General features: G+C 36.1%; 1 non-coding gene across 1 annotated transcript; it reads right to left on the reverse strand.

Moving 5' to 3' along the window:
• Positions 1-15,994: 15,994 nt before the first annotated feature.
• On the reverse strand, positions 15,995-16,101 carry LOC128289585 (small nucleolar RNA R71). The gene has a single exon (XR_008279230.1). It is a non-coding gene; the product is annotated as a small nucleolar RNA R71 (small nucleolar RNA).
• Between the last annotated feature and the right edge of the window lie 5,297 nt (positions 16,102-21,398).

The following is a 21,398-nucleotide window of genomic DNA, read 5'->3' on the forward strand; positions in this document are numbered from 1 at the left end:
AATGAAAATGATTTTGAATAAACATGTTATATGGTTTTAGTTCAATTTTTATAAAATTTAACTTTCTTTCGTTTTGGTATTAATTGAAAGCATTTAGCTTGATTTTTGGTGCATAAAATCATACTAATGTTTAAAGGACAACATTGAACAAGTTTAAAATTCAAATGTCACCACCTTTTCCTATGCTAGGTTATGACATTTTTGTACCAAAAGAAAGGTCAAGCATTGCAAAAATCCACTTTCTTAAGAAAGTTAGTGAGCCATTTGAGTGAAGGCTTATATTCGTTAAATTACAATTTGCAACCATGGTAATTGTCACATTCAAAAATCGGGTTAGTAGAATTGAGTTGGTGAACCGAGAGTTGTCACGCCCCCGAATTTTGAGGTTATCTTCGTATGTCTATTAAAAAACCAAGTTTTTGATTTGATGGTTAAGTGCTAGTGAAATTGTCCTTTAAACCTTAGTTCAATCCCCTCCGTCGCATCATTTTTATTATTTTGCAAAGTTTTCTTCAAACTCTAAAAAGTGTCTCGCCTTGTTGTAAAATTATATAAAGGATTAGTTATTGGCTTAATGGTTAAGAATGAATAAGGATATAATGTAATTGGCTTATAGACTTGTTTGAATCCTTTCCCTAGCAACCCACGATATGTACAAAAAACACAAACAATTGAATAAGCAAACTGAATTTGAAATTAAAGTTGAAAGTTTACTAAGAATGAAAAATGTAATCTAAAAAGTAAACTAAAACGAAGGGAATTAGTCCTTTTTAATGTCTAGAGCATTTCATTTACAGAGTTCCTGTTTAAATGACTGATTTAGGCTTAATACAATTGACTAAACATTTTCGATTAAATTTTTTAGGACAAAAACACCTTTAGTAAAGTAATTGACCTTGTTGCAACCATCTTGTAACATCTTCAAGTTAGTGTCACAACATTGAGGGCAATATACTCATTTCCTCGTCCAGGTTTGGTGTCGTGACATCACATGGCTGGTGTCACGACAAGACATGGCTAGTATCATGACATTGATGGTCGACTACTTCATTAGAGGGTTTGGAGTGGGTGTTGCGGCATCCAAGCTTGGTGTTGCAACATCAGAGGCATTCCACTAATTCCTTGGCCTTAATTGATGTCCTACACACTTAATCAACACATTAGTCTTCCCTTAGGCCCGAATTTGCTTACAAGGTCATAAAACACTCCAAAAATTCTTATTTTATTACTTTCAAATAAAACCATACTAAAATGGAAAATACACTAAAACAATACATAATGGCTAGAAAACTAGGTCACGAAATGTTAAAAAGGATTTAATTAGCTACAACAAAATGTAATTTGAAACAAACTGATGACTGCACCTTTGATTGCACCTTTTATTACTCCATAGCATGTGATGATTGCATCTCTGACTTGTAATCTGGGCATGGATTATGAAACCAACTTTGACACTGCAAAGAGTGGTAAACTCATTGGCTTTCTTCAAGATGCCTAACCTCCTTTTTTGAGACTAGATCTTCTAGCACTTCATTAACAATCCAAGAAAGAAGGTAAAGCTCACTTCCATTGCAAATGACAGTGGTGTAAGAGCTAGTCTCAAGAAAAAGAGGTTCAGACTATGGAAGAAAGTTAGTGAGCTTACCAATATTCATAGAATCAAGGTCGATTTTATCATCTATAGTAGCTTCACAATGAGTTGGTGATGTGCTTATCACACGCAATGGTTCAACGACTACTTTAATACTTGTGTGACACCATGATTGAAGAAGGTGAAACTTGCATGGATTATCAATGGAAGTTTTTGAAGAATCGGTCTAAAAAAAGAAAGGTTTGAGTTATTGAAGAAAATCAGTGAGTTAAGCATTCAATGTAGTTTCAAAGATGGTGTTATCGTATATAGCCTGGAAAATAATGAGCAAATGGTGTGGCCATCTCCCGATGAGGTACAACGACTACATGAATTTTCACTGAAAATCCATGACTGTTTAAGTCTCCTTGACTTCGATGGTTTTTGTTTGGCGACCTATCCTTTTTCTCTTTATACTCTCTATATATTTGCTAAGGGTTGAGGAAGAGAGTTTAGGTTGCTTTAATGAATTTGCCAATGGATTGTTTATATATTGAGGGAGATAAGACAAGGGATTTAATGGCTGAGCTGGAATACTAAGTATTTCATGGCTAGCTTGAAGATTTTTTAAATTAATTCAGCAATTATAGGTTAAAAAATCCATTTGTCCAGATTTTGTAGATTATGGTAGGATTTTTCACTATTATTCAATGCTTTTTATGATAACATTTCTTTATATAGATTAGTTTACAATGCTATATTTTGTTTCGAATAATTTGAATTTTGTGGTTGGTGGTAAGAAATTATAGTGGGCTCAAGAGGAATGCATTATGTTGTCATTCAAATAGTATGAGTTTTAGAATTCAAGATTTAATTTGATAAGTTCAAGCAACTAGGTTTAAATTTTTTTATAAAAAATAAAAAATGATTTTGAATAAACATGTTATTTGGTTTTAGTTCAATTTTTATTTAATTTAACTTGCGGTCGTTTTGGTATTAATTGAAAGCATTTAGTTCGATTTTTGGTGCATAAAATCATAATAATGTTTAAAGGACAACATTTAACAAGTCTAAAATTCATATCTCACCATGTTTTCCTATGCTAGGTTATGGCATTGTTGTACCAAAAGAAAGGTCAAACACTGCAAAAATATAATTTCTTAAGAAAGTTAGTGAGCCATTTGTGTTAAGGCACATATTCGTTAAATTACAATTTTTAAACATGGTAATTGTCACATCCCAAAAACCGGGTTTGTAGAATTGGGTTGGTGAACTAAGAGTTGTCACGCCCCCGACTTTTAAGGTTATCTTCATACGTCTATTAAAAACATAAGTTTATAATCTAATGGTTAAGTGATAGTGAAATTTTCCTTGAAACGTTAGTTCAAATCCCCTCTGTCACATCATTTTTATTATTTTGCAAAGTTTCCTTCAAACCCTAAAAAGTGTCATGCATTGTTGTAAAAATAAATGTTGTGAAATTATTTAAAGGATGAGCTATTGGCTTAATGGTTAATAATGAATAAGGATATAGTGTAATTGGCCTATAGATTTAGTTTGAATCTTTTCCCTAGCAATCCACGATGCGTACAAAAAACACGAACACCGAATAAGCAAACTAAAATTGAAATTAAAGTTGAAAGTTTACTAAGAAAGAAAAACGTAATCTAAAAAGTAAACTAAAATGAAGGGAAATAGTCCCTTTTAATGTCCAGAGCATTTCCATATATGGAGTTCCTATTTAAATAATCAAGTTAGGCTTAATACAATTGACTAAACATCTTTGATTAAATTTGTGCAGACAAAAACACCCTAAGTGAATTAATTGGCCTCATCGCAGCGATGTTGTGACATCTTTAGGTTGGTGTCATGTCATTAAGGATAATATACTCATTTCCTCGTCTAGGTTGGGTGTCATGACATCACATGGCTGGTGCCATGACATTGATGGCAGGCTACTTTATTGGAGGATTTGGAGTGGGTGTTGCGGCATCCCAGCTTGATGTTGCGACATCGGAGGTGTTCCACTGACTCCTTGGCCTGAATTCATGTCCTACACACTTAAGCCTGAATTGGCCTTCAAGGTCATAAAACACTAAAAAAACTCTTATTTTATTACTTTCAACAAAAACCATACTAAAATGAAAAATACACTAAAACAATACATAATGGCTAGAAAAGAAGGTCACAAAATTTGAAAAAGGATTTAATTTTCCACAACAAATTAAAATTTGAAACAAATTGGTGACTGCACCTCTGATCGCACCTATTATTACTCCATAGCATGTGATGATTGCACCTCTGACTTGTAATATGGGTATGGGTTATGAAACCAACTTTGACATTGCAAAGAGTGGTAAACTCATTGGCTTTCTTCAAGATGCCTAAGTTCCTTTTTTGAGACTAGATCTTTGAGCACTTTATTACAAATCCAAGAAAAAAGGTGAAGCTTGCTTCCATTGCAAATGACAGTGGTGGAAGAGCTAGTCTTAAGAAAAGGAGGTTCAGACTATGGAAGAAAGTTAGTGAGCTTACCAATCTTCATAGAATCAAGGTTGATTTTTTCATCTATAGAAGCTTCACAATGTGTTGGCGATGTGCTCATCACACGCAATTGTGCAACGACTACTCTAATACTTGTGTGACACCATGAATTGGGCTAAAAAAGAGGTTTGAGTTATTGAAGAAAATCAGTGAGTTGAGTATTCAATGTAGTTTCAAAGATGGTGTTATCGTATATGGCCTGGAAAATAATGGGCCAATGCTGTGGCCATCTCCCAATGAGGTACAACGACTACATGAATTTTCACTGGAAATCCATGCATGTTTAAGTCTCTTTGACATCCATAGTTTTTGTTTGGGGACCTATCCTTATTCTCTTTACACTTTCTCTGTATTCTATAGGGGTTGAAGAAGAGAGTTTAGGTTGCTTTAATGAATTTTCCAATGAATCGTTTATATATTGAAGGAGATAAGATAAAGGATTTAATGGCTGAGCTAGAATACTAAGTATTTCATGGCTAGCTTGAAGATTTTTTTAAATTAATTTAGCAATTATAGGTTAAAAAATCCATTTGTCTAGATTTTGTAGATTATGGTAAGATTTGTCACTATTATCAGTGCTTGTTATGATAACATTTCTTTATATGGACTAGTTTACAAGGCTATATTTTGTTCCGAATAATTTGAATTTTGTGGTTGGTGGTAAGAAATTACAGTGGGCTCAAGAGGAATGCATTATGTTTTCATTCAAATAGTTTGAGTTCTAAGACTCTAGATTTAATTTGATTAGTTCAAGAAACTACGATTAAAATTTTAAAAAAAAATGAAAATGATTTTGAATGAACATGTTATTTGGTTTTAGTTTAATTTTTATGGAATTTAACTTGCTTTCGTTTTGGTATTAATTGAAAGAATTTAGTTCGATTTTTGGTGCATAAAATCATAATAATGTTTAATGGGCAACATTTAACAAGTCTAAAACTCAAATCTCAGAACTTTTTCCTATGCTAGGTTATGACATTGTTGTACCAAAAGAAAGGTCGAGCATTGCAAAAATCCACTTTCTTAAGAAAGTTAGTGAGCCATTTGTGGTAAGGCCTATATTCGTTAAATTACAATTTGCAAACATGGTAATTGTCACATTCTAAAAACCAAGTTAGTAGAATTGGGTTGATAAACCAAGAGTTGTCATGCCCCCAACTATTAAAGTTATCTTCGTAAGTCTATTAAAAAATTAAGTTTCTGATCTGATGGTTAAGTGAAAGTGAAATTATCTTTGAAACCCGAGTTCAAATCCCCTCTTTCGTATCATTTTAATTATTTTTCAAAGTTTGCTTCAGACCCTAAAAAGTGTCATGCCTTTTTGTAAAAATAAATGGTGTAAAATTATTTAAAGGATAAGCAATTGGCTTAATGGTTAAGAATGTATAAGGATATAGTGTAATTGGATTATAGACTTAGTTGGAATCCTTTCCCTAGCAATCCACGATCTGTACAAAAAACATGAACAATCGAATAAGCAAACTAAAACTAAAATTAAAGTTGAAAGTTTACAAAGAATGATAAACGTAATCTAAAAAGTAAACTAAAACGAAGGGAATTAGTCCCTTTTAATGTCTAGAGCATTTCATTTATAGAGTTCATGTTTAAATGACTGATTTAGGCTTAATACAATTGACTAAACATTTTCGATTAAATTTTTTAGGACAAAAACACCTTTAGTAAAGTAATTGACCTTGTTGCAACCATCTTGTAACATCTTCAAGTTAGTGTCACAACATTGAGGGCAATATACTCATTTCCTCGTCCAGGTTTGGTGTCGTGACATCACACGGCTGGTGTCATGACATTGATGGCAGGCTACTTTATTGGATGGTTTGGAGTGGGTGTTGCCGCATCCTAGCTTGATGTTGCGACATCAGAGGTGTTTCAGTGACTCCTTGGCCTGAATTCATGTCCTACACACTTAATCAACACATTAGTCTTCCCTTAGGCCCAAATTTGCCTACAAGGTCATAAAGCACTCCAAAAATTCTTATTTTATTACTTTCAACAAAAACTATGCTAAAATGGAAAATACACAAACAATACATAATGGCTAGAAAACAAGGTCATGAAATGTTAAAAAGGATTTAATTTGCCATAAAAATATGTAATTTGAAACCAGCTGACGACTGCACCTTTGATTGCACATTTTATTACTCTATAACATGTGACGATTTCACCTCCGACTTTTAATCTGGGCATGGATTATGAAACCAAATTTGACACTGCAAAGAGCGGTCAACTAATTGGATTTCTTCAGGATGCCTAACTTCCTTTCTTGATACTAGATCTTTTAGCACTTCATTACTAATCTAAGAAAGAAGGTGAAGCTTGCTTTCATTGCAAATGATCGTGTTGGAAGAGCTAGTCTCAAGAAAAGGAGGTTCGGACTACAGAAGAAAGTTAGTGAGCTTACCAATATTTGTAGAATCAAGGTCGATTTTATCATCTGTAGTATCTTCAAAATGAGTTGGTGATGTGCTCATCACTTGCAATGGTGCAACAACTACTCTAATACTTGTGTAACACCATGAATGAAGAAGGTGAAACTTGCATGGATTATCAATGGAAGTTTTCAAAGAATCGGTCCAAAAAAAGGAGGTTTGATTTATTGAAGAAAACCAATGAGTTAAGCATTCAATGTAGTTTCAAAGATAGTGTTATCGTATATAGCCTGAAAAATAATGAGCCAATGGTGTAGCCATTACAAGGACTACATTAATTTTCACTGGAAATCCAGGCATTTTTAAGTCTCTTTCACTTCCATGGTTTTTGTTTGCCGACCTATCCTTCTTCCCTTTACACTCTCTATATATTCCATAGGGGTCGAAGAAGAGAGTTTAGGTTGCTTTAATGAATTTGCTAAAGAACCATTTTTATATTGAGGGAGATAAGATAAGGGATTTAATGGTTGAGCTGGAATACAAAATATTTCATGGCTAGCTTGAATTTTTTTAAATTAATTTAACAATTATAGGTTAAAAAATCCATTTGTCCAGATTCTGTATATTACGGTAGGATTTGTCACCATTATTCAATGTTTGTTATTATAACATTTCTTTATATGGACTAGTTTACAAGGTTATATTTTTTTTCAAATAATTTGAATTTTGTGGTTGGTGGAAAGAAAGTACGGTGGGCTTAAGAGGAATGCATGATGTTTTCATTCAAATAGTATGAGTTTTAGAATTCAATATTTAATTTGATTAGCTCAAGCAAATAGGGTTAAAAATTTTAAAAAATGAAAATGATTTCGAATAAACATGTTATTCGGTTTTAGTTCAATTTTATAGAGACTTGACTTCATTTTGGTATTAATTGACAGCATTTGTTCGATTTTTGGTTGATAAAATCAAAGTAATGATTAAATGACCACATTTAACAAGTCTAAAATTCAAATCTCACTACTTTTTCCTATGCTAGGTTATGACATTGTTGTACCAAAAGAAAAGTCGAGCAATGCAAAAATCCACTTTCTTAAGAAAGTTAGTTAGCCATTTGAGTTAAGCCCTATAGTCATTAAATTACAATTTGCAAACATGGCAATTGTCACATCCCAAAAATCGGGTTTGTAGAATTGGGTTGGTGAACCGAGAGTTGTCACGCCCCCGACTTTTAGGGTTATCTTGGTAAGTTCATTAAAAAAATAAGTTTTTGATTTGATGGTTCAGTGATAGTGAAATTATCCTTGAAATTGTCTTTGAAATTTTCCTTAATTGTGTCATCGAAACTAGTGAAAACCTTAGATATATAAGTTATTTTGTTCTGCTTTTCTCACTTCTTTCCTTACCCTAGCCGTTCCTCTCCTCTCCCTTTTTGATTTTCTCTCAGTTTTTCTCCTTTCCTTTTCCTTGCGCCGTCCCTAGCTTAGTGATTTTCACCATTATTGTACTGCCTTGTTGCTCTATTTCTTGGTTACAATTCCTCTATCCATATTGCTGGCATTTTTAATCACCAAATTAGCCTTTTTGCTTCCCTAGAACCTTCCTTTGAGCCACTTAAACTAGCCTTTCCTTGCTGCCATTAAACCTCTATTTTTGCCTCATTTTCTCCACTCGTGGTGTACTGGTTGTTTCCTTTTTCTTCTCGATTCTTGTTCTGTTTCTGTTAGTTTTTATTGCTATTTTTACAACCATTTTATTACTGTTTCTAGGCTCTAAAATTCATCCCCTTTGGATCCAAAACCTATTTTTGTGCCGCCCCAAATCAGCCACATTCTTGCTGTCGCTTGTGGTGGTGTGCCACCCCTCGGTGTACCACTTATAGGCTACTATTTTTCTCTTCTTTTTCCTCCCATTTCAACAGTGTTTCCATCATTTTTCCTTTTTTTAAATCAACCCTTAAAATTCTTAATTAAGTCTGTATATGATCCTTGTAAAACCCCTAACCCGTATCTGTCACCGGAATGGGGTTACGAGGTATTACCGGATGAGACAAAAATTTTGAACATTTACATATACACATATATTATATTCACTTAACTAAAACGTAAATCTGTTTAAACATTAAAACATAATTTAAATCATAATACAAATATAAGTGAAATCTCAAGTCATATATAATATACTTTTAAATACATACAAAATTCATATATTATTATCACTAAAGAAACCTAATACCTCGAGAAAAATTTCAGCATTTAATATCCGAATGATATACATGTGCTTAATAACCAAACATAACATATAACAACATTTATTTAATAATAATGTATGCGGCATTGGCTTTGAAAACATAAATCTATTTACATTCATATATTATACCATATCACTTTATATCATGGAATAATATTCATTATCATAAAATATAATAGCTAGCATTAGAACATGGCCAAATATACTTCTTTTATATTGCAAATTCATGTGCATGTTACTATATTCATATGGGCCATTTATGAACATAATTAACAAATCAAAACATACTAAAATTTTATATGCATAATACTAACTAATCAAACATCATCTATTAGGTTATTATTACACATACAAATGATTCATACCATTTCTATATAACTTAATAACCAAATTTATAAATTTGGATTCCTAATCAAGACATGCCGATTTCACATGTTATACATCATACCAAAATACCATATACAAGACCAGTTCCTTTTTTATCTATTCGACTAGCCAAAAATTTACTTGTACACTTTCATTAATAGTCAATTAACAAATGTGTAACACCCCAAACCCAGCCCAGACGTTATGGCCAAATTTGGCGATATCACATTGAAATGTTTTTCGCAAAATATAATATCGTTGAAAAACCAGTTCTATATTCAATCTCTTTGTGATCTTAACAAAGATTTAGAATGTCTCATTCATTGTTAAAACTCAAGTCATTTAGCAAAATGCTAATCATATTAAATTGTTATTACTTTTTAAAACATTGTTTGTACGAAAGCTTTTAAAATATGTTGCGTAATTGTGGTGTTTTGAAAAACGTTTATCTTTTTGAAAACCCGCGTCCTACTATTAACATATATGAAACAAAAATAAATAAAACCCCAAATTAAAAGTTAAAGATTTAAAAAGGCCTTATTACAAAAACAAAAACCCAAATTAAGTTACTTATAAATTAAAAATCAAATATGGTAGCAAGTGCGGTTGTGTGGCCACCTCCGAATCTCACATAGCACCGATCTGCCTAAGATTGGGGATTACCTGCGTAGACAAGCAGAAGGGTGAGTGTACAAAAACTGAGTGTGTAATCCCTTATTAAACAAATAGTCAATCATGCAGTATGCATTTACAGTCTGGGCCTACACCTATATCAGTAACAGTTTAGTTTCATTTAGGGTCTTAGCTTATTATAGTATTAGTATCAGTATCAGTGTGGGCCTTAGCCCATTTCAGTGACAGTAAAAGTACAAATATGCAATCAGAAATCCTACGCAACTAGCCTCTACACTCCACTTCGTCCAGCCCTACACTCCATATGGGGATAAAATCAACCCACCCATCCCTACACTCCAAAATAGCACTGGTTGCGGCACTAAACAGAAATTGCAGTAGAGCTGCCAGTACAGTACACTTCCTCCAATCATAACAAACCCATCCCATGCAACATGCCATGCATCATGTCATAATATCATATGTGTATGCAATCTCTCTCTCTCTCTCTATATATATATATATATGATGGCATGGTCATTACAGTTATACATATCATAGGGGCATATTAGTCATTTTACCTCATAAGGGTATAACATTCATTTCATCAAATTGGGGTCTAAGTATAGTTACCGACCCAACAGTATGTCCATAGTCGTCTAAGGTGACCCGTGCAACTTTAACAGTTAAATAATAAAAATGGGCCCAAGGCCCATAATGCGGACCCATGTGGGCCCATATGCCCGTGTGGCCCAAATAGCCCAGAAATGGCCTTGGCTGTGTGTATTACACAACTTGGCCCAACGTTCTCCACACGTTTGTGTCGTTTACCCGTGTGGGGCCCACATGTCCGTGGGGCCCACATGGCCCCACTCGGCCTCAGGCCATGAAATCGCTCATGGCTAGCCTTAACGATCTTACGCACACGTTTAGGTATTCAGATTACAACACGAGCGAGCGCATACTAGTGTAGTGTGACGGTTACCTATTTTAGCTTTTGCCGATTTAATAGTGTCTGCGGCCTGTGTCACACGGCCATGACACGCCCGTGTCCTAGCCCGTGTCTACAAACCTTGGCATTCTATTTCTAACGTCAGCATCTAATAAGGGGCACACGGCCAAGGCACACACCCGTGGCCAAAGGTCGTGTCCTCCACACGGCTGAGACACACGGTCGTGCCTCTGCCCGTGTGTTTACTACCATGCATACTGACTTGAAATTTTGATGTGCAGGGGACTCACAGCCAGACAACATGCCCATGGGGCTGGCCTTGTGTCACACACGGCCTAGACACACACCATTGTGTCTACCCGTGTGGACAATATAGGGCTATTTACCAAGCCCTTTGCCACCCTGAAACACAAAATAACAACATCCATCATGCAAAAGATCATCATAATATGATTCCTCAATCCAAAAACCACATCTAAGGCCTTTACACATTTCATATTTACTAAAACAACCAAAAAATTGCCCATTTGACTTCTTGTATTCATATAACAACTTCTAACTTTAGCCATTTCCATGGCCTTATACAAAATGAATCAAAATGAGAAGTAAGCCAACACATTTGGCCAATAAGCAATGACATAGAATCATAAGGTCAGGGTCCTATACATGCCATAATCAAAATAAACAGATCTAACTATACCAAGTACTTCGATTGATAGTGTGATTGATGCCTCTGACGTCCGTTGATCCATGAGCTAACTAGGTGGCACTATAAGAAAATGGAAAGAAAATAGGGTAAGCATAAAGCTTAGTAAGTTGCATGCAATAAATATAATAACAACTTTCCCATTCATCATCATGTTCATAGTACTTAAGTAGGCATAAGCACAACTTACTCATCACTAGCCAATACATTTCACATAGCATATATTGAGCTCACATCTCATACATTTCAAATAGGTACCTGTACCACTCACAACATGGTTATACTTTCCTTGTTTAACTTAAACTGTGGCTCTCATCGTTGAACCACTTGGAATGCTATTGGATATTCATTAAGCCTTAAACATAGGGTGTAATGCCGATGCCATGTCCCAGACATGGTCTTACACTGGCTCTCATATCTCTGTGCCGATGCCATGTCTCAGACATGGTCTTACACTGACACATCTCATAGCCGATGCATGTCCCAGACATGTCTTACACTCGCTTACATCTCGAGGCTGATGCATGTTCCAGACATGACTTACACTAGGTCTCGTCTCAATGCCGTTGCCATGTCCTAGACATGGTCTTACACTGGCTCTCATAATGTCGCCGATGCATGTCCTAGACATGTCTTACACTAGTGCACAAATGACCCAAATGTCATGGCACGAATATCCGATTTGTTCTTAAGGTTCACCCGAGAGTTCTATTATCTCAATTATCATCAAGTATTTTCATTACCACAATTAAGCAATTTATGCTGTATCAATTTAAACACTTATAATAACAAAAAAATTTATTATTTACATAAAACTTACCTCGGGATTCAAAATTTGGCGTTTATCTCGGCTTATTCCGCTAGTTTGGCTTTTCCTCGGTCTAGGCCTGAATTTTTTAATTCTTGATCTATAACGATAAAAATTCACGAATTTAATCATTTTATTAGTCTAAGTACTCAACAATTTAAAATTGGGTAAAATGACCATTTTACCACTAGAATTTTGCAAAATGACCATTTTACCCTTAGGTTCGAAAATTGATCACCTATTTATACTAAAAGCAGCTACAATTCTCCTTATTTCACACATTTATCACCTATTTTACAACTTCCTTAGTTACGGTTTTCATGGAAACTACTTCACAAAAGTTGTTTATTACACTTTAGTAACTCATTTTCTTCCATAAAATTTCAGAAAGAAACATGAACACACTCATGGTAAAACCCTAGACTTTCAACCATTTTACAAAATAGTCCCCTCATTTGAAAGCCTATGTTACAAGGTCTCTAAAAGTACAAAAATATTCAAGAAAAACTCTCAATTCATTTACTTGCAAAGGCTTTAAGCTACTGAAAATTTTTCAAGCTTCCATGGCCATTTTCTTGGAGAAAAATTGGTGGATAAGAAAGAGAGAGATGAAAAAAATGACAACTTTTACTATTTGTTTTATTTTATTCAGTTTTAACACCTAATTTCACCAAAATTTGACTTTTGACCACCTTGGTCTCCTATGGCCGGCCATGCTATTCTAAAGGGTCTAATTGTCCTTTAAAGACCTCCAATTTAGGTTCTCTAGCTATTTGACAACCTTAGCTATCAAAATAGGACTTTTGTACTTTATGCGATTTAGTCCTTTTTCATAATTAAGCATGAAATCACTAAAATTACTTCACCAAATTTTTCATGCACTAATATAAACATGTTATAACTTAAAATTAATAATAAAATGATTTCTATGAATTTGGATTAGTGGTCCCAAAACCGCTGTTCTGACTAGGCTCAAATTCAGGCTGTTTCAGGGAGAAGAGACAATGGATATTCGGCCAATGCACAAAAGGAGGTGGTGATTGCTCAAAACCGATTAAGAGAGCTAGCAAGGATTTGAAAAAGTTTTATGCAGGAAAGAAAAGAGTATTCGGTCTAAGAGAGCAATGGTTGAGAGAGGGAAAAAGAATAGAGAGGGGAAAAGAAGGTATTCGGTCAAACAACAAACCGAATGAGAGAGAGAGAAGATGGAGTTGTTCGATCAAGAAAAGAAACCGAGGGGAAAAACTTGTCAAACCCAGAATGATTCTTTGCTACACTCGATCCCAAGAAAAGTAAAATGAAAGAACCCGATGAGAGAAAAATATGGTAACACTGGAGATAGAATTCGGCACCAAGGGAGAAAAGAACCAAAATGCAAAAGTCAGATAGTCCCTAGCCGAATTCTGAGTGCCTAAAGTTTAAATTCGGCACAGCTCCTCCACAACCTCAACAAATTTTCCTCCTAAAATCTCTCCATCATAATCTCTTCAACCACCCATTCAAAATCCACTCCACTCAGTAGTGTTTCGGTCAACTTCTACTACCCATACGACAAAGGCAGCAAAATAAAACACTCTACTACCCCCACCAGGATTCGAACCTTAATCCTCTAACATATGTAACACACCACTTACCCCCCTAAACCAGCAGGCTCTTTATGTCGTAAAATTCTCATATTTATTTAAGAAGCCTACTGACTAGCGACAGAGTTATTCAAGTAAGAAACATGATAAACCATAATATATAAATTTTTACCCCATGCTTGGCATATTTATGGATGATTTTTCCTTGGTTTCATTGAATTTGATGCTCCTAATCCTTTAATTTCATGTTTTTATACTCAGGAAAGCTTAGGATACCAAAAAGAGCGAGAAACAGTAAAAAAACAGACAAATTGGGCCTAAATTAGTGTTTCACACGGCCTAGGCACTTTCACACGGGTGATCCACACGCCTGTGTGTGACACCCGGGTAGACCACACGCCCGTGTGTCATGGCCATGTCGACATTAATCCAAGTCAGAATTGCACACGGCCTAAGCACCTTCACACGGGCGTGGCACACGACCGTGTCCCTGTCGAGCCCAAGTCTAGTTCTACTCAGAAAAGGCTAATTTTGGGCATTCGAAAGTCTATATAAACACCCTAGAAGACGATTAGAGGGGACACTCAGAATTAAAGGCAGAAAATACTCAAGGACAGCCATCAGAACCACATCAGAGGCAGGATCTACATCAAGGCTGGAGAATTCCATTATTACTAAACTCCCTAAATACCTAGGGGAGATGAAACCTTGATGTAGATCCTGCCTTAAGTCAAATTTGAGATGTTTTCCATTATTATTATGAACTAAACTCCCTAAATACCTAGGGGAGATGAAACCTAAGACGGATCTTATTACTAGTTGAATTATATGATAAATACTTATTCTTATTCTTAATTGTGAGTTCTAATCCTTACTTTAATATTCCAGGATATTAATTCAGGTTTTTGATGTGCTTATTCAGTGGAGCAAAAGTCCCTGTTTAAGAGTAGATCATTCATAATTAAGTGGAGTTGCATGCAATCCTAGAGATAGGACGACATAAATCTATCGGATTAGAGTCAAATCTAATAAGGGAATCCATAGATCGAGTTAATACGACAATAGGGGTTTTAATTAGAAAGAGATTTCAATTAATCAACCTAGAGTCAGTTGTTTTTAGTATCGAGAGAGATATTAACATAAATCAGGGATTTCTACGGATTAGGTCAAGTGAATAAATCGTCTAACTCAAAGGTAATAAGTGAAGTCTAGGTGGATTTCTCTTTGGGTATTGTCTTCTCTATCGGTTTTCTAAAAAGTATTTTTCAACCTTAATCTCTGTCGTAATCTTAGTTAATTAGATAATTAGTTTTAGATAAAACATTCTCTTAATTTTTTAGGCGAGATAATAAAAAGATAGTAATTACTAGTACTTTTAGTCCTCGTGGATACGATATTTCTGGTCTCACCATAACTATACTACTGTTCGATAGGTGCACTTGGCTTAAGTCAAATTTTTAGTTAGTTTCACGACCATCAAGTTTTTGGCATCGTTGCCGGTGATGAAGATATTAGGAACACTTAATTTTTATTACTTTAGCCATTCTTTATTTTTATTCCAATTTAATTTTGTTTTTAATTTTTCTTAATTACTAAATTTTATTTTCTTTACTTCTGGCAGGTTTTTATAGTTTATGACTAGAAGAAGTCCGTCAAGACCTCTACTTTTCGACAGTGAGATCGAAAGCACAGCCCGCAGAAACCAAATAGAAATAAGGCGAAGACTTCAATACATAGAGGAAGGACAAGAGTACGAGATTCATACCACAATCGAGGAGATGGATGAAAATTAGAATAATCTGCTACCTCCCGTGGTTGCTGCAAATCCAGTAAATCAAAATCCTGCTCCTCATACTATGTATGATTATGCTAAACCTACTTTAACAGGAACTGAATCGAGTATAGTTAGGCCTGCTATTGTTGCAAATAATTTTGAACTGAAACCTAACAATATTCAAATGATATAACAGTTTGTCCAGTTTGATGGTTTGCAGGACGAGGATCCAAACACTCACTTACCAAATTTTCTAGAATTCTGCGACACCTTTAAGATCAATGGCATTTCTAATGTTGCCATTTGCCTTTGGTTGTTTCCATTCTCATTGAGGAACAAAGCTAAACAGTGGTTAAACTCATTACCACGAGGGTCAATCACTATTTGGGAACAAATGACCGAAAAATTTTTGCTTAAATATTTTATGCCGGCTAAAACGGCTAAATTGAGGAATGATATCTCTTCTTTTGTGTAGATGGATCTAGAAACTCTTTATGATGCATGGGAGAGATACAAAGACTTATTAAGAACGTGCCCTCACCATGGGTTACCTTTATGGCTACAGGTTCAGACTTTTTACAATAGTGTGAACCCTTCAACAAGGCAATTGATCGACACAACCGCTGGTGGAACTTTAAACAATGAAACACCTGAAGAGGCTTACAAATTTATTGAAGAGATGTCACTGAATAACTATCAGTGGCAAGTTATGAGAACGAAGCCGACAAAAGTAGCTGGTGTTTTCAACCTCGACGTGGTGACTATACTATCTAACCAAGTAGAACTTTTAAATAAAAAGATTGATGGTTTGTATGGTTCTACTCAGGTACATCTAGTGATGAGGTGTGATTCAAATGAAGGAAGAGTACACAACACAGACTATCCATCCAAAACCCTAGCACCGATGAGGAACAAGTCCATTATATGGGTAATAATTCTAGATCTAAAAATAACCCGTATAGTAACACTTATAATGCAGGATGGAGGAACCATCCCAATTTCTTGTGGGGTGGTCAAGGAAATCAAAAACCACAACATCCTCCAGGTTTTCAGCAACCACCTTACCAACAAGAGAAGAAACCGAACCTTGACGAGATGCTTACAAAATTCATCTCGGTGTCAGAAACTCGTTTTCAGAATATCAAAACAGCACTTAAGAATCAAAAAGCATTGATTCAAGGACTCGAAACTCAAATAGGATATTTTGCTAAGTTGTTTTCTGAATGACCACAAGGTAGCATGCCTAGTAACACAGAAACTAGCCCAAAGGAGCAACTCCATGCCATTACTGTTTGTGACGAAGAAGGGTTAGTTGAATCTAAATTTGAAACGAGGCAGGAGGCTGTGGTGAGTAATGGTAAGGATGAGATGAATCATGGTATACAAGAGCCGGTAAGTAAAAAGTATAAAACTCGTGTGCCATATCCTAAGGCGACAAGGAAAGACCACACGGACGAACAATTCAGCAAATTCCTTAAATTATTAAAAAAATTACATATTAACTTACCGTTTATTGAAGCTCTTTCGCAGATGTCAAACACAGTGAAATTTTTAAAGGAGCTCTTGGCTCATAAACGAAAGTTAGATGATGCGTCGTAGGTGGAATTAAACATAGATTGCTCAGCCATTCTACAGAATAAGCTACCCAACAAGTTGAAAGATCTAGGGAGTTTTACGATTCCTTGTTTAATAGGTAGTTTAAATATTAATAATGTGTTGGCTAATCTAGGGGCGAGCATTAATGTTATGCCCTATAAATTGTTTAAACAACTAGGTCTTGGGAAACCAAAACAAACTAGGATGAGCATTCAACTGGCAGATAAAACAATTAGGTTTCCTAGGGGTATCATTGAAGATGTGCTAGTGAAAATTGATATATTTATATTCCAGTTGATTTTGTTGTTCTAGACATGGAAGAGGATAGTGACGTGCCTTTGATTTTAGGACGACCTTTTTTAGCAACTGCTAGGACTATCAATGATGTTGGCACAGGAGAACTAATACTTCGTGAAGGAGATGACACGATTACTCTCCAAGCTCGTGATTCGACTAAATTATCTAGTAAGCAAGATGGCTATACAAGTTCTGTTGATATGAATAACATTATTGATCAAACTCCTTTTCAGGAAATCCCTAGGACGAACGTGATGGAGCCACATTCTAATCCATGCAATAAAAACAGAATGACTCATGAAGAACGGAGGCTTCAGCTCGATGAACTAGACGAATGGCGAACACATGTCAAGGAGAAACCAAAAGCATACAATGAATCAAAGCGGCACCACGGTAGGCTCAAGGATGAAACAACGTAATTTAAAGTTGGGGATAAAGTTTTGTTAGATGAAAAGGACCCCCGAATTGCTACTTCAGAGCTTAATGCAAACGGAGTGACTCTTTTCATGGTACTGAATGTTTTCCCATACGGTATAGTCCAGGTAAATCATTCTCAATTCGGCACTTTAAAGGTAAATATTACTCGACTTAGACTTTATGTGGATGATAGAATTGATAGTGAGAAAAAGGAGTCTCGACTCTGTGATCCGCCATAACGATGTGAATGAGAGGTAAGTCGAGCTTAGACTCTAAATAAGCGCTTCTCGGGAGGCAACTCGAGCACTAACACCACTAACTAGTTTATTTTAGCTATTTTCCGTGTTTTTATGCAAGAACAGTGACCCACACGGCCTAGCCACACGAGCATCTCTTTGGCCGTGTGGAAATAGGGCTGAAATTTCCCAAAAATTGACATACACACGGCCTACGATACATCCACACGGGCGTGCGACACTGCTGTGTGGACCACACGGCCAGGACACACGGGTGTGTCCTAGGCTGTGTGAAACCTGGAGCTTACTTTTTCAAATTTTAAACAAGTTAGAGAGTTACACGGGCAGGGCACACGGCCATGTGGGATATCACACGGGCGTGGGAGAAGCGAACAACATAGAACATGGTCATGCGATACGGCCGTGTGAACCACACAGCCAAGACACAAGGGCGTGTCCCTAGCCCATATGACGATTGGACATTTAATTTTCATGACAAACAAGGGCTAAACTCGAGCTACACGGGTGTGTGACAATACTGTGTGGCCCAACACGGGCCTCCCACGGTCGTGTCCCCTTTTTAAAACCCCCTAAACCCTAACTTTCATTTTTATATTCTTCTTCTAAAATTTCCCTCCAAACCCTAGCCCCCGCAGCCCCCTTTTTCCCCCACTCCGGCCACCACCTAGCTTCTCTCCTTGCTCTCCTTCTCTTTCTTTCCTTCTCTTTTCTTTCTTTCTTTCCTCTTTCTTTCACTTTCTCCCCTCTCCTCTTTCTTTCCCATTTTTTCTCTTAACCAAACAGCCACCCCTACCCTCTCCCTTCTTCACGCCGCACGACCAAGCCCTCACGCCCATGCCCCCTCCCCTCCGTACCCTACCGTCGGTCAACTACCACCGTTTGTTGGTCTCTTTTTCCCATTTTTATTTTCAGTTTATTTTATTTTATTTAATCTTCATTTACTTCTTTATTACTTATTTTCTTTATTATTATTATTACTTTTAATTTTTTTGCTCTTTTTAATGACATTTCTAGTTTATATTACTTAGTTTTCCATTTTAGTATTTGGGGTTTTATTTGATAAAATTATTTTCTATTTATTATTGTCTCAACTGTATTTTTGTTATTGGTGCATTATATTGGGACTAGTGGATTATTGATGCTAGTTGCATATTAACTTTTCTTATTACTATGCTTCTTTTTAAATTTTATCACTCATTATTAGTATTCTTTAGGTTTTCGCATAATTTTTCTTCGTTTGCTTATTGTTCTCATTTATTATTATTATTATTATTATTATTATTAGTCTCTCTTGCTTCTGTTGGTTTATTTATTTACTTTTTTTTTTTATTTTTGTTCGTTCTTTTTAGGCACGAGGCAAGAAGATTGCCGTCCCCACTTCAAAAAAGCGGAAGGGCCCAGGCACAACCTCCTCGAGCGCCTCGACCAAAGGTCGTCATCCTTTGTTTCGATTCTCCTCCAACCCATAGGACAACTTGTTTCAACTTTTGCGCGTGCGACCACTAGGTGTGGGCCGTTGTATTGATTGGGCCGCTTTGTAGTAGGTTCACCTTGCTCACCTTGTTTGATTCCATCTCGATATTGCCCCGTGGAATTGATTCTTTGCAATTATCGAGCCCACCTACTTGGAGCTGACCTTGGAGTTTTACACTACGTTCCATCTACAGCATGTGATGAATACACATGACGAGGCTGGTACTATCATTTTTAGACTTGGTGGACTCGTAAGGCACATGAGTGTACCAGATTTTGGAGCTGCTTTGGGCCTTTACACGGAGGAGTTCATGGCTTCCAAGAATTTTTTACAACTTCACCGGCACATACACTACTCGCCCTCTTGCTATTGGACCGACCTTACAGCAAGTACTGTTTCCTATGACGCAAGTCGCTCAAAGGCGACTTCTCTTCCTCCAGCACTACGCTACATCCATGCTATATTGGCTCATACATTGACTAGAAGGAGAGAGAACACTAGCGTCGTCAGCACCACCGATGCTTACTTCTTATAGAGCATGGCGACTGGTCATGTATTTGACTTGGCATATTTTATCACCCTCGCTTTTTGCCACTAGACAGATTGCCATAGGAGGGGTCCCATTTGCCTTGGACCCTACATGCCTCGCTCGACACTTCGGCCTCTTCAACACTCCAGAAATGTCATCGACACTCACACTAGTAAGCCAGATGTCCCCTCAAGGAATATTTAGCATGATCCACATGAGGATGATAGAGCGACGCCGTGGATTCGACCCCCCTCAGTACAGACTCGTTCAGTCTGATGACCAAGATGAGCCAGAGGACATTACTGATGATGTCCTTTCCCCTCACGAGGAGCCACCCCTACCACCACCACCAAGTCATCGACCTCCTGCTGCCACTTTGATAGATTTATCCGAGTGATTCACTCGCTTTGAGCAGTAGTGCTTTGAGCGGTTCGACAGCATTGATGCCACTCTTCGACAGATTTGCCACCACCTCCACATCTCTCATTTGGCACCTTCGACCCACGAGGCATCTGATGATGAGGACCTTTGAATCCCTTTATTTTACTATTATTTTTTTTTATTTTTATTTCAATTCTATTTTGTTTCTTATTTATTTTTAAAGACTTATGTTTTCTATTCTGAACCATGTTTATACTTATAATGATTCTCAAGTAATCCCTTAATTCTCTTCCACAGTGGTGTTTATTTTCTCATTAGTAACTCAGAATCATACCTTTTATTTAGCTTTCTCCACAAATCTTGCTTGTGTTCTTCCAAGGATTACATCCAAAATCAAGGCAGTTTTGCTTCTCTCCCTCTCTTCTGATATTATGCTTATGTTGCTATTATCTATATTTGTACATTGAGGATAATGTACATCTTAAGTGTGGGGAGGTTATTTATGTGATTATCAGAAAATCATTGAATTTTTATCTTATTCTCAAATAATTTTCTCACATTATTATTAGAGTAAATTTTGATTGATTTATGATTTTTATTGATATGTTTTGAATTAAATCATAGGTAACTGTGCATTGGTTGTTTAAACTTTAAGACATTAGAGAATCAAGCATGATAAGTTGACTTTTGAGAAGTACAATTGCTAGGTTGTTTCCCTGAATTGAGGTATTATCTTGAAGTTTTGAATTCATAGGATTGACATCAAATACCCATGATTTTCGTGAGATTTTGAGCCTTTTAGAGCATATATCTTTCTTGCTCACTGATTTTATTGGTTACGAGTGTGTCAACATTGATTTGTTATTCTAGAACTTGCAATGGTTATACATGTCAA

Source organism: Gossypium arboreum, chromosome 2 (assembly GCF_025698485.1).
Source record: "Gossypium arboreum isolate Shixiya-1 chromosome 2, ASM2569848v2, whole genome shotgun sequence".
NCBI classification, from domain to species: domain Eukaryota; kingdom Viridiplantae; phylum Streptophyta; class Magnoliopsida; order Malvales; family Malvaceae; genus Gossypium; species Gossypium arboreum.